Here is a 17,807-nt window from a genome sequence, read left to right as displayed (position 1 = left end):
AGAGGACATTTCTACAAAAAGATCTCTGTCCCCATGTGCAGTTGCAAACTGTAGTCTAGCAGTTTTATGGCAGTTTGGGAGCAGTGGCTTCTTCCTTGCTGAGCGGCCTTTCAGGTTTTGTCAATATAGGACTTGTTTTACTGTGGATATAGATACTTTAGTACCTGTTTCCTCCAGCCTCTTCACAAGGTCCTTTGCTGTTGTTCTGGGATTGATTTGCACTTTTCACATCAAAGTATGTTCATCATCCTGAGCGGTATGACGGCTGCGTGGTCCCATGTTGTTTATACTTGCGTACTATAGTTTGTACAGATGAACGTGGTACCTTCAGGCGTTTGGAAATTGCTCCCAAGGATGAAGCAGACTTGTGGAGGTCTACAATTTTTTTTCTGAGGTCTTGGCTGATTTATTTTGATTTACCCATGATGTCAAGCAAAGATGCACTGAGTTTAAAGGTAGGCCTTGGAATACATCCTCACGTACACCTCCAATTGACTCAAATGATGTCAATTAGCCTAACAGAAGCTTCTGAAGCCATGACATAATTTTCTGGAATTTTCCAAGCTGTTTAAAGACACAGTCAATTTATTGTATGTAAACTTCTGACCCACTGGAATTACAGTGGATTATAAATGAAATAATCTGTCTGTAAACAATTGTTGGAAAATTACTTGTGTCATGCTGATGTCTAACTGACTTGCCAAAACTATAGTTTTTTAAGTATTTTGTGGAGTGGTTGAAAAACGAGTTTTAATGACTCCAACCTAAGTGATAGTAAACTTCCGACATCAACTGTATGTTGAAGAGGGTGGGGCTTAAGCTGCATCCCTCTTTCCACAGCTCTGTGGAATGAAATGTGTGTGTGTCTTGCAAATTTTACCCTGATTGAGGACAGCTTGGCTGTCAAAACGTTTGACATAAAAATGTTGTATCTGAGCTCCTAGAGTGTGCGGCTCGCCTTTATTTTCAAGTTTTGCCAATTTTAACCACACACTTGTTGTTTGTGTACATGGATTTTATAATGTTGTACGTTTTTCCCCCAACACCACTTTCCATCAATTTGTATAGCAGACTCTCATGCCAAATTGAGTCAAAGGCTTTTTTGAAATCAACAAAGCATGAGAAGACTTTGCCTTTGTTTTGGTGTGTTTGTTTGTCAATTAGGGTGTGTAGGGTGAATGCGTGGTCTGTTGTACGGTGATTTGGTAAAAAGCCAGGTTGCTGTTGACCCATATCCCACAGTTGTTATTGGGGTCAAATGTATCTCCACTTTTGTGGATTGGGGAGATCAGTCCTTGGTTCCAAATTTTGAGGAAGATGCCAGAGCTAAGGATGATGTTAAAGAGTTTAAGTATAGCTAATTGCAATTTCTTGTTTGTATATTTTATCATTTAATTGAGGATACCATCAACACCACAGGCCTTTTTAGGTTGGAGGGTTTGTATTTTGTCCTGTAGTTCATTCAATGTAATTGGAGAATCCAGTGGGTTCTGGTAGTCTTTAATAGTTCATTCTCTCTGTCTCTCTCTTTCTTCTCTCGCTCTCTTCTCTCTCTGTTTTTCTTCTATCTCTATCGCTCTTCTTCCTCTCTCTTCAGGTCTAGATGAAGATGATGCCATCATGCTCTTCGCACCAACTCTCTTTCACCAAATCCAGAGTATGGAGAGTCTTATACACTGCTCAAACACTAAAACTGGAACACTAAAACTGGAACACTAAAATAACACATCCTAGATCTGAATGAATGAAATATTCATATTAAATACTTTTTTCTTTACATAGTTGAATGTGCTGACAACAAAATCACACAAAAATGATCAATGGAAATCAAATTTATCAACCCATGGAGGTCTGGATTTGGAGTCACACTCAAAATTAAACTGGAAAACCACACTACAGGCTGATCCAACTTTGATGTAATGTCCTTAAAACAAGTCAAAATGAGGCTCAGTAGTGTGTGTGGCCTCCACGTGCCTGTATGACCTCCCTACAACGCCTGGGCATGCTCCTGATGAGGTGGCGGATGGTCTCCTGAGGGATCTCCTCCCAGACCTGGACTAAAGCATCCGCCAACTCCTGGACAGTCTGTGGTGCAACGTGGCGTTGGTGGATGGAGCGAGACATGATGTCCCAGATGTGCTAAATTGGATTCAGGTCTGGGGAATGGGCGAGCCAGTCCATAGCATCAATGCCTTAATCTTGCAGGAACTGCTGACACACTCCAGCCACATGAGGTCTAGCATTGTCTTGCATTAGGAGGAACCCAGGGCCAACCGCACCAGCATATCGTCTCACAAGGGGTCTGAGGATCTCATCTCGTTACCAAATGGCAGTCAGGCTACCTCTGGCGAGCACATGGAGGGCTGTGCGGCCCTCCAAAGAAATGCCACCCCACACCATGAGTGACCCACCGCAAAAACGGTCATGCTGGAGGATGTTGCAGGCAGCAGAACCTTCTCCACGGCGTCTCCAGACTCTGTCACGTCTGTCACGTGCTCAGTGTGAACGTGCTTTCATCTGTGAAGAGCACAGGGCGTCAGTGGCGAATTTTCCAATCTTGGTGTTCTCTGGCAAATGCCAAACGTCCTGCACGGTGTTGGGCTGTAAGCACAACCCCCACCTGTGGACGTCGGGCCCTCATACCACCCTCATGGAGTCTGTTTCTGACTGTTTGAGCAGACACATGCACATTTGTGGCCTGCTGGAGGTCATTTGCAGGGCTCTGGCAGTGCTCCTCCTGCTCCTCCTTGCACAAAGGCGGAGGTAGCGGTCCTGCTGCTGGGTTGTTGCCCTCCTACGGCCTCCTCCACGTCTCCTGATGTACTGGCCTGTCTCCTGGTAGCGCCTCCATGCTCTGGACACTACGCTGACAGACACAGCAAACCTTCTTGCCACAGCTCGCATTGATGTGCCATCCTGGATGAGCTGCACTACCTGAGCCACTTGTGTGGGTTGTAGACTCCGTCTCATGCTACCACTAGAGTGAAAGCACCGCCAGCATTCAAAAGTGACCAAAACATCAACCAGGAAGCATAGGAACTGAGAAGTGGTCTGTGGTCACCACCTGCAGAACCACTCCTTTATTGGGGGTGTCTTGCTAATTGCCTATAATTTCCACCTGTTGTCTATTCCATTTGCACAACAGCATGTGAAATTTATTGTCAATCAGTGTTGCTTCCTAAGTGGACAGTTTGATTTCAGAGAAGTGTGATTGACTTGGAGTTACATTGTGTTGTTTAAGTGTTCCCTTTATTTTTTTGAGCAGCATATGTTTTCAGCTGAAGCCACTCATTGGGAATAGTGTTGCATCCTTACAGTAAATAAATACATTGAAATATATTGTATACTGTAGAAGACGACCAATCGGTTAACTTTTTTCAAGAGGCCATGCTATGGAGTCAATATACTTAATGTAAGCAACCGGGGTGAAGTAATGTAGGGGCTTGGTTCAGTGGCACACCAAAAACCATTGTGGGCTGTTCAATCTCCGTTAATGTGGTCACACAGGTTTAAGTCATTCATCAGCCCCTAGGATGATGCAATTATTACCTTCTCCCTTTACTGATGCTTCCTTTATTTCATGCAGAAAACAATATTTATTGGCTACTGCGATGCATTCATTTTCGACTGTGATCTTGTACTAAATCACCTTGTGTGTAACCTTATAATGATGATGAGCGCATTGTCTAATAACGTAGTCATATTACTCACTTCTCCTCCCTCTGTAACGCTACACGCTAACCGTAAGGCTGATTTCTCAGGTCATATATAGCTATATTTACTGTCACAGCTTACTTAAATAATCACTTGCACGTCGGAACACATTATGGCCCTCTGTCAAGGTAATATCACATTGTCAACGCTGTTGGGAAGCAAATATTAAACCATAGATCAATGTTTAACAATTTATAAAGGACTGAATGCGAATGTCACCGTTTCCATTACTAGTGGCCTTTGGCTATATTATAATAATTTAATTCCGCATATCAGGGAAAAGCTTTTATCATTATTGCTTTTTTTTATGTCTAAAAGGATCATGGCAACATGTATTATGTACAGTATGTCTGTTTAAATGGGACATGGCACTGATTGAACAATTGTGCGCCATACCTTTGCACACAGTTGGCTTGTTGTCAGGCAGAGCAGAGTAGATGGGACATGGTAATAATGATTTCCTCTGATGTATTGCCATGTTGCTTGCAACAGTACAGGATCTGCGTTTCCTACAGTAAATGTAGTTTTCCGATGTGCCTGGTGTTCCTACAGCCTTCAGGGCGGGTAGGTAGTCGTTAAGGGAGTGCCTTGGGTAATGCTTCCTTCCTGATGGCCTGATCCAAATCCTATACCCCTGCTGTTGCTGTGCATGAGTGGAGAGAAGCTCCTCTCCTCCCCTATATTCACATCCTTATCATAGGTGATCTCACTCTGGGTCCAATGAACCACTTGTTGGAAAATCCCTCCACTCCTCCATCCCTGATTCTGAGTCAGGGGCCTGGTGGGTGCGAGGGGAGGCGACGCCCCCCCTGTCTGCCCATGGGATCAACCAGGATCAACGGTTGCTGACTGGGCGCTCTGCCTGCTAGCCGCTGGGAACCTCCAAGTGAATCTGATTAATTCTCTATGGAAGAGGCGTTGGAGACAGGGTCAAAGCATGGCAGCTTGGATTACCTTGGAAGAAGAAGAGAACGAGGAAGGTTTGAAAAAAGAGGCATTTGTCTCTCTCAAACAAGCGGTTGTGGGCTAACAAGGGGTAAAATTGAAAGATGTGGAGAGAAATCTCAATTTCCCCTGTCAAATCAGCATGATACCTGGCCCCTGGATTTAATTGGTCGAGACACCTCACCTAATCCCCGAGTCGGTAGGCTCCTTGGAACCTTGGAGCGGCATGGCCCTTAAGCTCCATTCGTCAATGAGGCAGACAAAAAAGTCAAAAGAGGAAAGTTGATAAGAAAGTTGATAAGGAGCCTGAGTAGAGTTTCACGTTACTTAAAAGTGCACATGATCTCTGGGCACCTCGGTGACCTTTGGTGACCTCAGAGAATGGCATCTTGTTAGAGGCACATCAGGTCCCTTATGCTGGATCTTCCTCTGACCAGAGGAGGGTGTGTGAGAAGGATGCTACAACAGCTGTATTACCATCCAAGATAGGAGTGCTTCTAAGAGTGTTGGAGATCTCCTGATACTTGTGTAATGGCACACTGTTTGTTTTTCACTTAAGAGCAATTAACTATTTTTAATACACTTATGTAAATACAACAAGACAACGGAGCCACTTTGGTGTTAAAAAAATGTTTGTACGGCACTTCAGGGATTGTATGTGTGGCAAAACTGATTTATTCATATTTCTTTCTAAACAGGGTTGTGATTGCTTTAGGTGATTACATTGCAAGTGAATGCATAAATATTTATTATTGCTTTTAAGACATTTTAAGGCTATATCACGCTTCAGGAGAAGACCCAGATGCTGACAGTTTCAAAGTAACAAAAGTTTATTACAAAAACTGGGGGGCAGGCAACGGACAGGTCAAAGGCAGGCAGAGGTCAGTAATTCAGAGCAGAGTCAGAAAGGTACAGAACGGCAGGCAGTCTCAAGGTCAGGGCAGGCAGAGGTCAGTAATCCAGGGTGGTGTGACAAGGTACAGGATGGCAGGCAGGCTCAGGGTCAGGGCAGGCAGAATAATCAAACCAGGGAAAGCTAGAAAACAGGAACTAGAGAAAGACAGGAGCATGGGAAAAACGTTGATAGGCTTGACGAAACAAAACAAACTGGCAACAGACAAACAGAGAACACAGCTGTAAATACACTGGGGATAATGGGGATCAGGGAGATCAGGGTGTGACAGGCTAACCATTCTCTCCATTCATATATAAATCTTCTTATGGGGGCAGTATTGAGTAGCTTGGAAGAATAAGGTACCCAGAGGTGCTCAGAGTAAACTGCCTGCTACTCAGTCCCAGTTGCTAATATATGCATATTATTAGTATATTTGGATAGAAAACACTCTGAATTTTCAAGAACTGTTTGAATGATGTCTGTGAGTTTAACAAAACTCATATGGCCGGCAAAAACCGGAGAAAAAATCCAACCAGGAAGTGGGAAGTCTGAGGTTGGTCGTTTTTCAACTCATTCCCTATGGACGATACAGTGGGATATTGGTCATGTTGCACTTCCTAAGGCTTCCACTAGATGTCAACAGTCTTAGAACCTTGTTTGATGCTTCTACTGTGAAGTGGGGGCGAACGAGAGGGGAATGAGTCAGAGGTTTGCCAGAATGCCTTGAGCTCATGACGCTCATTCATGTGAGAGCGAGCCCTGTTCCATTGCATTTCTACAGACAAAGGAATTCTCCGGGTTGGAACATTGAATATTTATGTTAAAAACATCCCAAAGATTGATTCTATACTTCGTTTGACATGTTTCTACGGACTGTAATGGAACTTTTTGACTTTACGTCTGCTCCTAGTGAACACCCTTCGTGAGTTTGGATTTGTTTACCAAACGCGTTAACAAAGGGAGCTATTTGGACATAAATGATGGTCATTATCGAACAAAACAAACATTTATTGTGGAATGTTGGGATTCCTGGGAGTGCATTCTGATGAAGATCATCAAAGGTAAGTGAATATTTATAATGTTATTTCTGACTTCTGTTGACTGCACAATATGGCGGATATCTTTTTTGGCTTGTTGGAGCTCTGAGCGCCGTACTCGTAAGCTTTTTCCGTAAAGCTTTTTTGAAATCTGACACAGCGGTTGCATTAAGGAGAAGTGTATCTGAAGTTCCATGCATAACACTTGTATTTTCATAAACATTTATGATGAGTATTTCTGTAAATTGATGTGGCACTCTGCAAAATCACCAGATGTTTTTGGAACTGCTGAACATAACACGAACAACACATACGGCAGGGGGTGGCAGGGCGGCAGGGTAGCCTAGTGGTTAGAGCGTTGGACTAGTGACCGGAAGGTTGCAAGTTCAAACCCCTGAGCTGACAAGGTACAAATCTGTCGTTCTGCCCCTGAACAGGCAGTTAACCCACTGTTCCTAGGCCGTCATTGTAAATAAGAATTTGTTCTTAACTAAGTTGCCTAGTAAAAAAAATAAAAAATACATGTATTGTGTAGCATGAAGTCCTGTGAGTGTCATCTGATGAAGATCATCAAAGGTTAGTGATTAAAACTGGCAGGCGCTTCATACAGTCAAACTTAACGCAAGACTAAAAAGTGTAACTTTTTGATGTGAGAGTACTATTCAAACTATCATCAACTTGTTATTAAGATGTGTCAGGCCAAAGACCATTGGTCCAAGAAATAGTTCCTAAATGTTTGGCTAACAGGGGGCACTCTCTGGGTCTCATAATATTCCCACCTAGCCATCAAACATTGAAATGTAATCAGCGCTCCCAGTCTAACTTCACATAAAAACGTGTTAAAGTTCATTTCTATGATTATTAAAGCAAAATATTATTTCATGAATATTTAATCTCCACCTTTAATAGTGAAGAATACAACATTGCCTTATATAGATCACCACTGTCTGCACTATTGTACATTACACATTGATTTAGAAGACAGAATATCTGTACTTTAGGTTTTGCTAATTAGCACTCTGTGATGGTTAAAGCATGACTTGAGCCTCTTGATTAAATGACATAGGCCTTCATTAGGAGAAACATTCCCAGTGTTTATAACACAAGCCTATATTACATGCAGTACAGCTGGTTGAGGACATGTAGCTGTTAGGGTGATAGTTTGGTGATAGTTGTTTATGGATGTTTGGTGATATTTGTTTAGGGGTGTTTGCTAATAGTTGTTTAGGGATGTTAGGTGATATTTGTTTAGGGGTGTTTGGTAGTGGTTGTTTAGGGATGTGCTAGTTGTCTAGGGATGTTTGGTGCTAGTTGTTTAGGGATGTTTGGTGCTAGTTGTCTAGGGATGTTTGGTGCTAGTTATTTGCACCCCTCTGAGAATGGAGCTCAACATGTAGCAGCCTTGGGGATTTCCATTTTGAAATTATGAATAATTTGACTTAAATTGAATTACACATCACAAAATCCACTGCTATAGCTATTGACAGTGCAACTAGTTAACTGTCAGGGTGGCATAGGGAAACACATCTTAGTTGGTAGAGAATGGAATGAAAATAAACCCATGTCAGCCATGGTGATTATTTTCTTCATCAGAACGAGTAGGTGGCATTTATGACATGCATACAAATACAAACAAGCTACCTTGGTAAACAAAATATAATGTACCTCACATTTCTGTTTGACACTGTTTCTAGATGGATCTCATTGGTTATGATTTAATTTATGCGTGAAGACTAGAATGCAAACCTAAAAATGATTATTGGACATAATAGGCATGCAAATTGACTTTGGAGACATGGCAACCCTCTTGGATACAGCCTTGCAGCAGTACTCCATTAGTACTGCATTGTATCCCTCATAGCCATGTTTTAATTCTATTGTCCCTGTCGTTATTGTTATTAGCGTGCATCTCTTCTATTTAATGTCTCTGTATGCCACTGTGATGAGAGGTATAACTGTGTGCCAATCCTTAAGAAAAATAACACCCTTAATTATTCTGGTATTATAGTTATGCTGGCGATTAACGCTTGACTTCACAATTACATACTTCATTTGATTGCTTTTAGCGGCGGGATACAATAGGTTGTTTGCTATCGACATCAAGCATTGCACAGTTATGTATTGAGAGGAGAGGCAATGTCAAGGTTGAATACTCTGCTATCAGGAGTTAGGCTGCAACTACAGTGAATTCAGAAAGTATTCAGACCCCTTCACTTTTTCCACATTTTTGCTACATTACAGTCTTATTCTAAAATGGATTCAATAAAAATCCTCATCAATCTACACACAATACCCCATGATGACAAAGCAAAAACTGTTATTTAGACATTTTTGCAAAAAAAATAAAAAATAAAATGAAATATTGCATTTACATAAGTATTCAGACCCTTTACTCAGTACTTTGTTGAAGCACATTTGGCAGCAATTACAGCCTTGAGTCTTCTTGGGTATGACGCTACAAGCTTGGCACACTTGTATTTGGGGAGTTTCTCCCATTCTTCTCTGCAGATCCTCTCAAGCTCTGTTAGGTTGGATGGGGAGCATCACTGCACAGCTATTTTCAGGTTTCTCCAGAGATTTTAGATCGGGTTCAAGTTCGGGCTCTGGCTGGGCCACTCAAGGAAATTCCGAGACTTGTCCCGAACCCACTCTTGTGTTGTCTTGGCTGGCTGCTTAGGGTCTTTGTCCTGTTGGAAGGTGAATCTTTGTCCCAGTCTAAGGTCCTGAGTGCTCTGGAGCAGAATTTCATCAAGGACCTCTCTGTACTTTGCTCCGTTCATCTTTCCCTCGATCCCGACTAGTCTCCAAGTCCCTGCCACTGAAAAAAAATCCCCACAGCATGATGCTGCCACCACCATGCTTTACCGTAGGGATGGTTCCAGGTTTCCTCCAGACGTGACGCTTGGCATTCAGGCCAAAGAGTTCAATCTTGGTTTCATCAGACTAGAGAATCTTGTTACTCATGGTCTGAGAGTCCTTTCGGTGCCTTTTGGCAAACTCCAAGCAGGCTGTCATGTGCCTTTTACTGAGGAGTGGCTTCCGTCTGGCCACTCTACCATAAAGGCCTGATTGGTGGAGTGATGCACAGATGGTTGTCCTTCTGGAAGGTTCTCCCATCTATACAGAGGAACTCTGGAGCTCTGTCAGAGTGACCATAAAGTTCTTGGTCACCTCCCTGACCAAGGCCCTTCTCCCCATTTGCAGAAAATTCTCAAAACCTGTTTTCGCTTTTTCATTAGGAGGTATTGTTTGTAGGTTGATGAGGAAATGTTTTTTCTTAATACATTTTAGAATAGGGCTGTAACTTAACAACATGTAGAAAAAGTCAAAGGGTCTGAATACTTTCCAAATGCACTGTATCTCCTTCTTCTCATCCTCACATCCATACGCAATAGAGGCATGCAATACTGTGAAACTCCTACATGTATAAATACATATTTAAATTATTTTTCAAAATGAGTGGGCAGGGAGGGTAACTTACAATGTCACAGTAAGCCAATGAGTGTGAGTGTGAGTGAGTGTGTTTTTGAAGACTTTATCCTTGATCCCTGCATAAGCATTCATTTCCCTCAATTGGTCATTATACAGTTGAAATTCTTCAACCTTAATACGACAGATTCCTGACACCTTAAGATGAAGTGTACTGTATGGCTGCCGTCTTGCGAGCTCCAACCAAACATTGCTAATTGTAAATATGTTATTGGCACTTGCCCTGGAACTGACCCTGTATATAGCTTAATTACTTTCTTGTGTTCTTCTTAATTCTATTTCTCGTGTGTTTTTGTTCTACTTTTAATGATTTTTTTTATAGTACTACTGATATTGATTGCTGCTGTCACGTTCTGACCTTTATTTCCTTTGTTTTGTCATTATTTAGTATGGTCAGGGCGTGAGTTGGGGTGGGTAGTCTATGTTTGTTTTTCTATGATTTGGGTATTTCTATGTTTCGGCCTAGTATGGTTGTCAATCAGAGGCAGGTGCCATTAGTTGTCTCTGATTGAGAATCATACTTAGGTAGCCTGGGTTTCACTGTGTGTTTGTGGGGGATTGTTCCTGTCTGTGTTTGCACCAGATAGGGCTGTTTAGGTTTTCACAGTTCTTGTTTTGTTAGTCTATTCATGTATAGTTTTCTTTATTAAAGAACCATGAATAGAAACCACGCTGCATTTTGGTCCGCCTCTCCTTCAAGTCAAGAAAACCGTTACAGAATCACCCACCACAACAGGACCAAGCGGCGTGGTGACAGGCAGCGGCAGCAGGAGCAGCGAAAAGAGGAATGGACATGGGAGGACGTTTTGGACGGCAAGAGTATGGACTATACTACTTGGGAGGAAATAGACAGGTGGGTGGTCGACCCAGGAAGAGTGCCGGAGCCCGCCTGGGATTCGCTGGAGCAGTGCGAAGAGGGGTATAGGAGAATGGAGTTGGAGAGACAAGCACGGCGGCGCGGTAGGAAGCCTGAGAGTCAGCCCCAAAAATGTATTGGGGGGAGGGCACACAGGAAGTGTGGCGAAGCCAGGTAGGAGACCTGCGCCAACTTCCTGTGCTTACCAGGGGGCGAGAGAGACCGGGCAGGCACCGTGTTATGCGGTGGAGCGCACGGTGTCCCCAGTGCGGGTGCATAGCCCGGTGCGGTACATACCAGCTCCGCGTATCGGCCGGGCTAGAGTGAGCATCGAGCCAAGTGCCATGAAGCCGGCTCTACGCATCTGGTCTCCAGTGCGTCTCCTTGGGCCGGCTTACATGGCACCAGCCTTGCGCACGGTGTCCCCGGTTCGCCTGCATAGCCCAGTGCGGGCTATTCCACCTCGCCGCACTGGCACGGCGACCGGGAGCATTCAACCGGGTAAGGTTGGGCAGGCTCGGTGCTCAAGAGCTCCAGTGCGCCTGCACGGTCCGGTCTATCCAGTACCACCTCCACACACCAGCCCTCCGGTGGCAGCTCCCCGCACCAGGCTTCCTGTGCGTGTCCTCGGCCCAGTACCACCAGTGCCAGCACCACGCATCAGGCCATCTGAGCTACCCGTCTGCCCAGCACCGCCAGTGCCGCCAGTCTGCCCAGCGCCACCAGTGCCGCCAGTCTGCCCAACGCCACCAGTGCCGTCAGTCTGCCAGGGGCAGCCAGTGCCGCCAGTCAGCCAGGGGCCGCCAGTGCCGCCAGTCAGCCAGGGGCCGCCAGTGCCGCCAGTCAGCCAGGGGCCGCCAGTCAGCCAGGGGCCGCCAGTGCCCCTCAGCCCAGAGGCCGCCAGTGCCCCTCAGCCCAGAGGCCGCCAGTGCCCCTCAGCCCAGAGGCCGCCATAGCCCCTCAGCCCAGAGGCCGCCAGAGCCCCTCAGCCCAGGGGGCACCAGAGCCCCTCAGCCCAGAGGGCGCCAGAGCCCCTCAGCCCAGAGGGCGCCAGAGCCCCTCAGCCAAGAGCCCCTGCCCCTCTGTCCAGAGCTTCCGCCCCTCTGTCCAGAGCTTCCGCCCCTCTGTCCAGTGGGGTCATTGAGAAGGGTTGCCATGGTTAGAAAGCCACGGAGGCGGACACTAAGGCGGACTAAGACGATGGTGAAGTGGGGTCCGCGTCCCGCGCCAGAGCCGCCACCACGGACAGACGCCCACCCAGACCCTCCCCTATAGGTTAAGATTTTGCGGCCGGAGTCCGCACCTTTGGGGGGTACTGTCACGTTCTGACCTTTTATTGTTTTGTCATTATTTAGTATGGTCAGGGCGTGAGTTGGGGTGGGCAGTCTATGTTTGTTTTCTATGATTTGGGTATTTCTATGTTTCGGCCTAGTATGGTTGTCAATCAGAGGCAGGTGTCATTAGTTGTCTCTGATTGAGAATCATACTTAGGTAGCCTGGGTTTCACTGTGTGTTTGTGGGTGATTGTTCCTGTCTCTGTGTTTGCACCAGATAGGGCTGTTTAGGTTTTCTCACGTTTATTGTTTTGTTAGTCTATTCATGTATAGTTTTCTTTATTAAAGAACCATTTTGGTCCGCCTCTCCTTCAAGTCAAGAAAACCGTTACAACTGCATTGTTGGGAAAGAACAAGCAAGACTGTACTAGTGCACGTGACAATAAAAACTTGAAACACCTACTCACATACATACCGCATGAACAATGTGTCTCATAGGAAATGCTTTGATGTGGAGAAAAATTATTTGGGAAAATCCTGATTTACACCTGACCATAAACTATGCCGGCTATAATAACCCAAACCTTAACGTATACCAATACCGACCATAAAGATGAACCTAACAAGTAAGTGACATTGTATTTTATATGTTGCTTTAATTCAATTCAGACCTAATTATACTGTGGTATACACCTGGCACTTGCACCCCACTACCACATTCCACAATGTTTAATATCTTTGGCTCTGCATCAAAGGCTGGTTTTCATGGTATTTGGCATTGAGCTATCTTAGAATGGGCCACATTAAAAAGTATCCCTCTTGATCTCCACATAAGAGGATATTCTAAGTATCAATGTCAAAACCAACACCTGGTCAAAATTATGAACATGTAGAGATTAGTAGGAGAGGCTGAGAAAAACATGACTTTTAAATTGTACCAAAACACAGGTAAACAAAAAATTCATACCTGAAAGTTTAATATACAGTAGGAAATGCATATCAAGTAATGTGTTAGCGCTTTATCTGTTCCCTTGCCTGCATGCACTCTCATCCCTTAATCTGTTCCCTTGCCTGCATGCACTCTCATCCCTTAATCTGTTCCCTTGCCTGCATGCACTCTCATCCCTTAATCTGTTCCTTTGCCTGCATGCACTCTCATCCCTTTAGCTGTTCCCTTGCCTGCATGCACTCTCATCCCTTTATCTGTTCCCTTGCCTGCATGCACTCTCATCCCTTTAATCTGTTCCCTTGCCTGCATGCACTCTCATCCCTTAATCTGTTCCCTTGCCTGCATGCACTCTCATCCCTTAATCTGTTCCCTTGCCTGCATGCACTCTCATCCCTTTATCTGTTCCCTTGCCTGCATGCACTCTCATCCCTTTAGCTGTTCCCTTGCCTGCATGCACTCTCATCCCTTTAGCTGTTCCCTTGCCTGCATGCACTCTCATCCCTTTAGCTGTTCCCTTGCCTGCATGCACTCTCATCCCTTTAGCTGTTCCCTTGCCTGCATGCACTCTCATCCCTTTAGCTGTTCCCTTGCCTGCATGCACTCTTATGGATCGTTTTAACATAATTTTATATTATATATTATATCGTATCAATGACTTTATGCTATAGCCATTTGAACCACACCTTCAGCTACACCTACATCCAAAAGAACAGAGTATCCCCAAGGCTACAGTCAACAACACAATACCATGTTGGAGAGAACCTGACATGAATGCTGTTTGCTTGCCAATGTTATTACAGGCCAAATTGGGTTCAGATATTGCTAGTTAGCACACCAGATGCTGAATTCAATAAAACACTTTCATTATACCTGATGGAGGAGGTGAAACAGACAAGTGAAGGGTATGAGCCAACATTCAAATGAAAACAAGATCAATACACACTGTTCACAGATGTTCATTTACATTGTTTACTAACTACCATTTCACTTACTATTTCACTCCTATTTATTGTCATATAAATGGCTAGGGACTGGGGCGTGAAATTGATCTAAGGTGACGGTTGTGCTACTGTAGTGTATCCAAATGAAATTCTCTAGATTAATGAGCGGCTGAAATGTAGAGGTTATTTGGGTTAGACCCAAAGGTTTAGTTGCTAGGGAGGGAGTTGATGGAAAACAGTTTGCACTCCCTCAGTAAGTTTTTCAACCTGAACTTGGAGTGATAAAGCGTCTGTATGATAAAGTGGCAGCCTGTATGATAACATTTGGAGTGGGGTGCTGCTACAGACTAGAGGCAAGTCCTGGGGTGTAACGTTGTACGCTGAGAGTGGGGAAGCAAGTTCAGGAAGTGAATACATTTAATTAATAAATGAACAAAACAAGATACACAAACAGCGCACCGACATGAAACAGCAACAATGACGACTGGCGAAGAAACCCAAGGGAGTGACATATAAAGAGCAGGTGATCAAGGAGGTGATGGAGTCCAGGTGAGTGTCATTATGCGTGTAATACGCTGGTGACAGGTGTAACGAGCAGCCAAACGAGCAGCCTGGTGACCTAGAGGCTGGAGAGGGACACAAGTGACATGGGGCTTGGAGAGGCAGCGGTTAGGTCCAGCTTTAAAGAAAGGCCTTTATTAAAATTATTAAGAAAGGTTCATCCTTTGTTAAAAATGTATATTTTTGCCTTTATACAGATTAGAAAGTCTAATTTCCGACTAATTGAAGATGAAACTTTGTTTAAAGTACCGTCCTTTCTTAAACAAGCCATATAAAGCGGGTTACAAAGCTGGTTTTCCTCCAGAAAACAGAAGAAATATCACAAACATTTTTGGGTTAAATTCAAATATACTTATTCATCAAATTTTGGGGGGAATTAAAAAAAGGTATTATATTTATTAATGATATGAATAGAAACGGTGTAGTTATGTCACATATGCAGCTATTGAAAATATATGTGAACGTCAACTCAATCCAAACTTACAACTGACTGATTGCAGCATTACCACAAAAATGGAGGAGGCAAGTGGAAGAGGGAGAAGGTAGGGAACTTGGCTGAAAATAATTGGTATAAATAGAAATATATACTGTACCAGTTTAATTTGAGGACAAAGATGTTAGCAGCTGCGCCATACAGGTTGTAAAATAAATGGGAAGAGATTTTTGCTGTACCGATTCCATGGCACATGGTTTATGAACTGATACAAAAAACAACACTTGATTCAACACTTTGAATTTTTCAATTTAAATTACAATACAAAATTCTGCCACCAGCAGAATGCTATATATAGGGCATACAACAATCTCAGTTCTGCGAAGAGATAATCACTAGATCATTTATTCTGGTATTGCCCCTATGAAGCTTGTTTATGGTCACAGGTTCAGGAGTGTTGAAAAATCACAACGTTCACTTTAAATGAACCTTCCAAATAGCAGTGTTGGGCGATCTGGAAAGCCATAGTAAATCAATCAATAATATAATAATACTGGTGGGGAAGGTTTTCATCTTTAGCTCGCAATCTGTACATAGTATGCGATTAGAAAGGTAAAAAATGTATGTAAAACGTCACAGCACAATTGAAAACTATATGGCACAAAGAAACCAAATGAGGGTGGCCAATGATGATCGGTGGGATGGGTTGAGAGTGACTGAGGGTTGGGATTAAAGAGTTTATGTTCGATAATGTATTATTGTTATGTGATTCTGTATGTAAATGTACTATGATTGTAAAATGTATATGTAAAATGTATATGTAAAATGTATATGTAAAATGTGTATGTAAAATGTATATGTAAAATGTGTATGTAAAATGTGTATGTAAAATGTATATGTAAAATGTGTATGTAAAATGTATATGTAAAATGTGTATGTAAAATGTATATGTAAAATGTGTATGTAAAATGTGTATGTAAAATGTATATGTAAAAATGTGTATGTAAAATGTGTATGTAAAAAAATGTATATGTAAAATGTGTATGTATAATGTGTATGTAAAATGTATATGTAAAATGTGTATGTAAAATGTATATGTAAAATGTGTATGTAAAATGTATATGTAAAATGTGTATGTAAAATGTGTATGTAAAATGTGTACGTAAAATGTATATGTAAAATGTGTATGTAAAATGTGTATGTAAAATGTACAGTGCCTTCGGAAAGTACGTGACTTTTTCCACATTTTGTTACGCTACAGCCTTATTCTTAAATTGATTAAATAACAACATTTCCTCAGCAATCTACACACAAAACCCATAAATAAATAAATAAAAAATGTTTTTTAGAAATGTTTTGGCTATTTAAAAAAAATGGGCCTTGGTCAGGGAGTTCAGGGAGGTGACCAAGAACTTGAACTGGTCACTCTGAGTCCCTCAAGAGTCCCTCTATGGAGATGGGATAACCTTCCAGAAGGACAACCATCTCTGCAGCACTCCACCAATCAGGCCTTTATGGTAGAGTGGCCAGACAGAAGCCGCTCCTCAGTAAAAGGCACATGACAGCCCGCTTGGAGTTTGCCAAAAGGTACCTAAAGACTCTAAGACCATGAGAAACAAGACTCTCTAGTCTGATGAAACCAAAATTTAACTATTAGGCCTAAATGCCAAGAGTTACGTCTGGTGGAAACCTAGCACAATCACTACGGTGAAGCATGATGCTGGCAGCATCATGCTGTGGGGATGTTTTTCAGCGGCAGGGACTGGGAGACTAGTCGGGATCGAGGCAAAGATGAACGGAGCAAAGTACAGAGAGATGAAAACCTGCTCCAGAGCACTCAGGACCTCAGACTGGGGCCAAGGTTCACCTTTCAAAAGGACAATCACCCTAAGCACACAGCCAAGACAACACAGAAATGGCTTATGGACAAGTCTCTGAATTTCCTTGAGTGGCCCAGCCAGAGTCCGGACTTGAACCCGATTGAACATCTCTGAGAGACCTGACAATAGCTGTGTTGCAACGGCTCCCCATCCAACCTGACAAAGCTTGAGAGGATCTGCAGAGAAGAATGGGAGAAACTCCCCAAATACAGGTGTGCCAAGCTTGTAGCATCATACCCAGGAAGACTCGAGGCTGTAATCACTGCTAAAGGTGCTTCAACAAAGTACTGAGTAAAGGGTCTGAATACTTATGTAACTGATGATGATGATTTTTTTATTATAAATGAATAAACAGTTCTAAAACCTGTTTTTGCTCCGTCATTATGGGGTATTGTGTGTAGACTGATGAGGAAAAAAGCAATTATAAATATATATGTATATATAGTATATCTATTTAAAAGAAAGGCTTTCATCACAATGTTTTGTATGCAGGTTGTAAGTAATACACATATTTCAAAATGCAATATACTAACCTTTTTTTGTTAGAGATAAAATGTGAAACAACTTGACGTTGACCTGTTCATCATCATGTAAGTGTATGTCATCATATGTTTTATATTGCCTGCTGTGGCAAATTGAGTTACCTTCTCAAATATTATGCAATTAGAATTAGAATTTGAGCATTGCTCGTGCTGTAGAATGCACTGTAGGTTGTCTAAAACCCATCAACAAAACACAAAATTACCTCTAAAACTTAGGCACCTTGAGCATTTGTCACAATGCATGATACTGTTAAACACAGCCACCAGTCATCAACCATGCACCAGAACATT

General features: G+C 43.0%; 1 protein-coding gene across 1 annotated transcript in view; it reads left to right on the top strand.

Annotated features, from left to right (window-relative positions):
* Window positions 1-1,729, top strand: part of LOC112262334 (doublecortin domain-containing protein 2-like) — a 76,203-nt gene extending 74,474 nt beyond the window's left edge. Inside the window, exon 13 of the mRNA XM_042330151.1 lies at window positions 1,598-1,729. The gene's annotated coding sequence lies outside the window, so the exon portion shown is untranslated. The remainder of the gene's footprint in view (window positions 1-1,597) is intronic.
* The last annotated feature ends 16,078 nt before the right edge of the window (window positions 1,730-17,807 follow it).

The sequence above is a fragment of the Oncorhynchus tshawytscha genome, linkage group LG11 (assembly GCF_018296145.1).
Source record: "Oncorhynchus tshawytscha isolate Ot180627B linkage group LG11, Otsh_v2.0, whole genome shotgun sequence".
Taxonomy (NCBI): domain Eukaryota; kingdom Metazoa; phylum Chordata; class Actinopteri; order Salmoniformes; family Salmonidae; genus Oncorhynchus; species Oncorhynchus tshawytscha.
The sequence above is the reverse complement of the archived record's forward strand: the minus strand, read 5'-3'. Positions and strand labels throughout refer to the sequence as shown.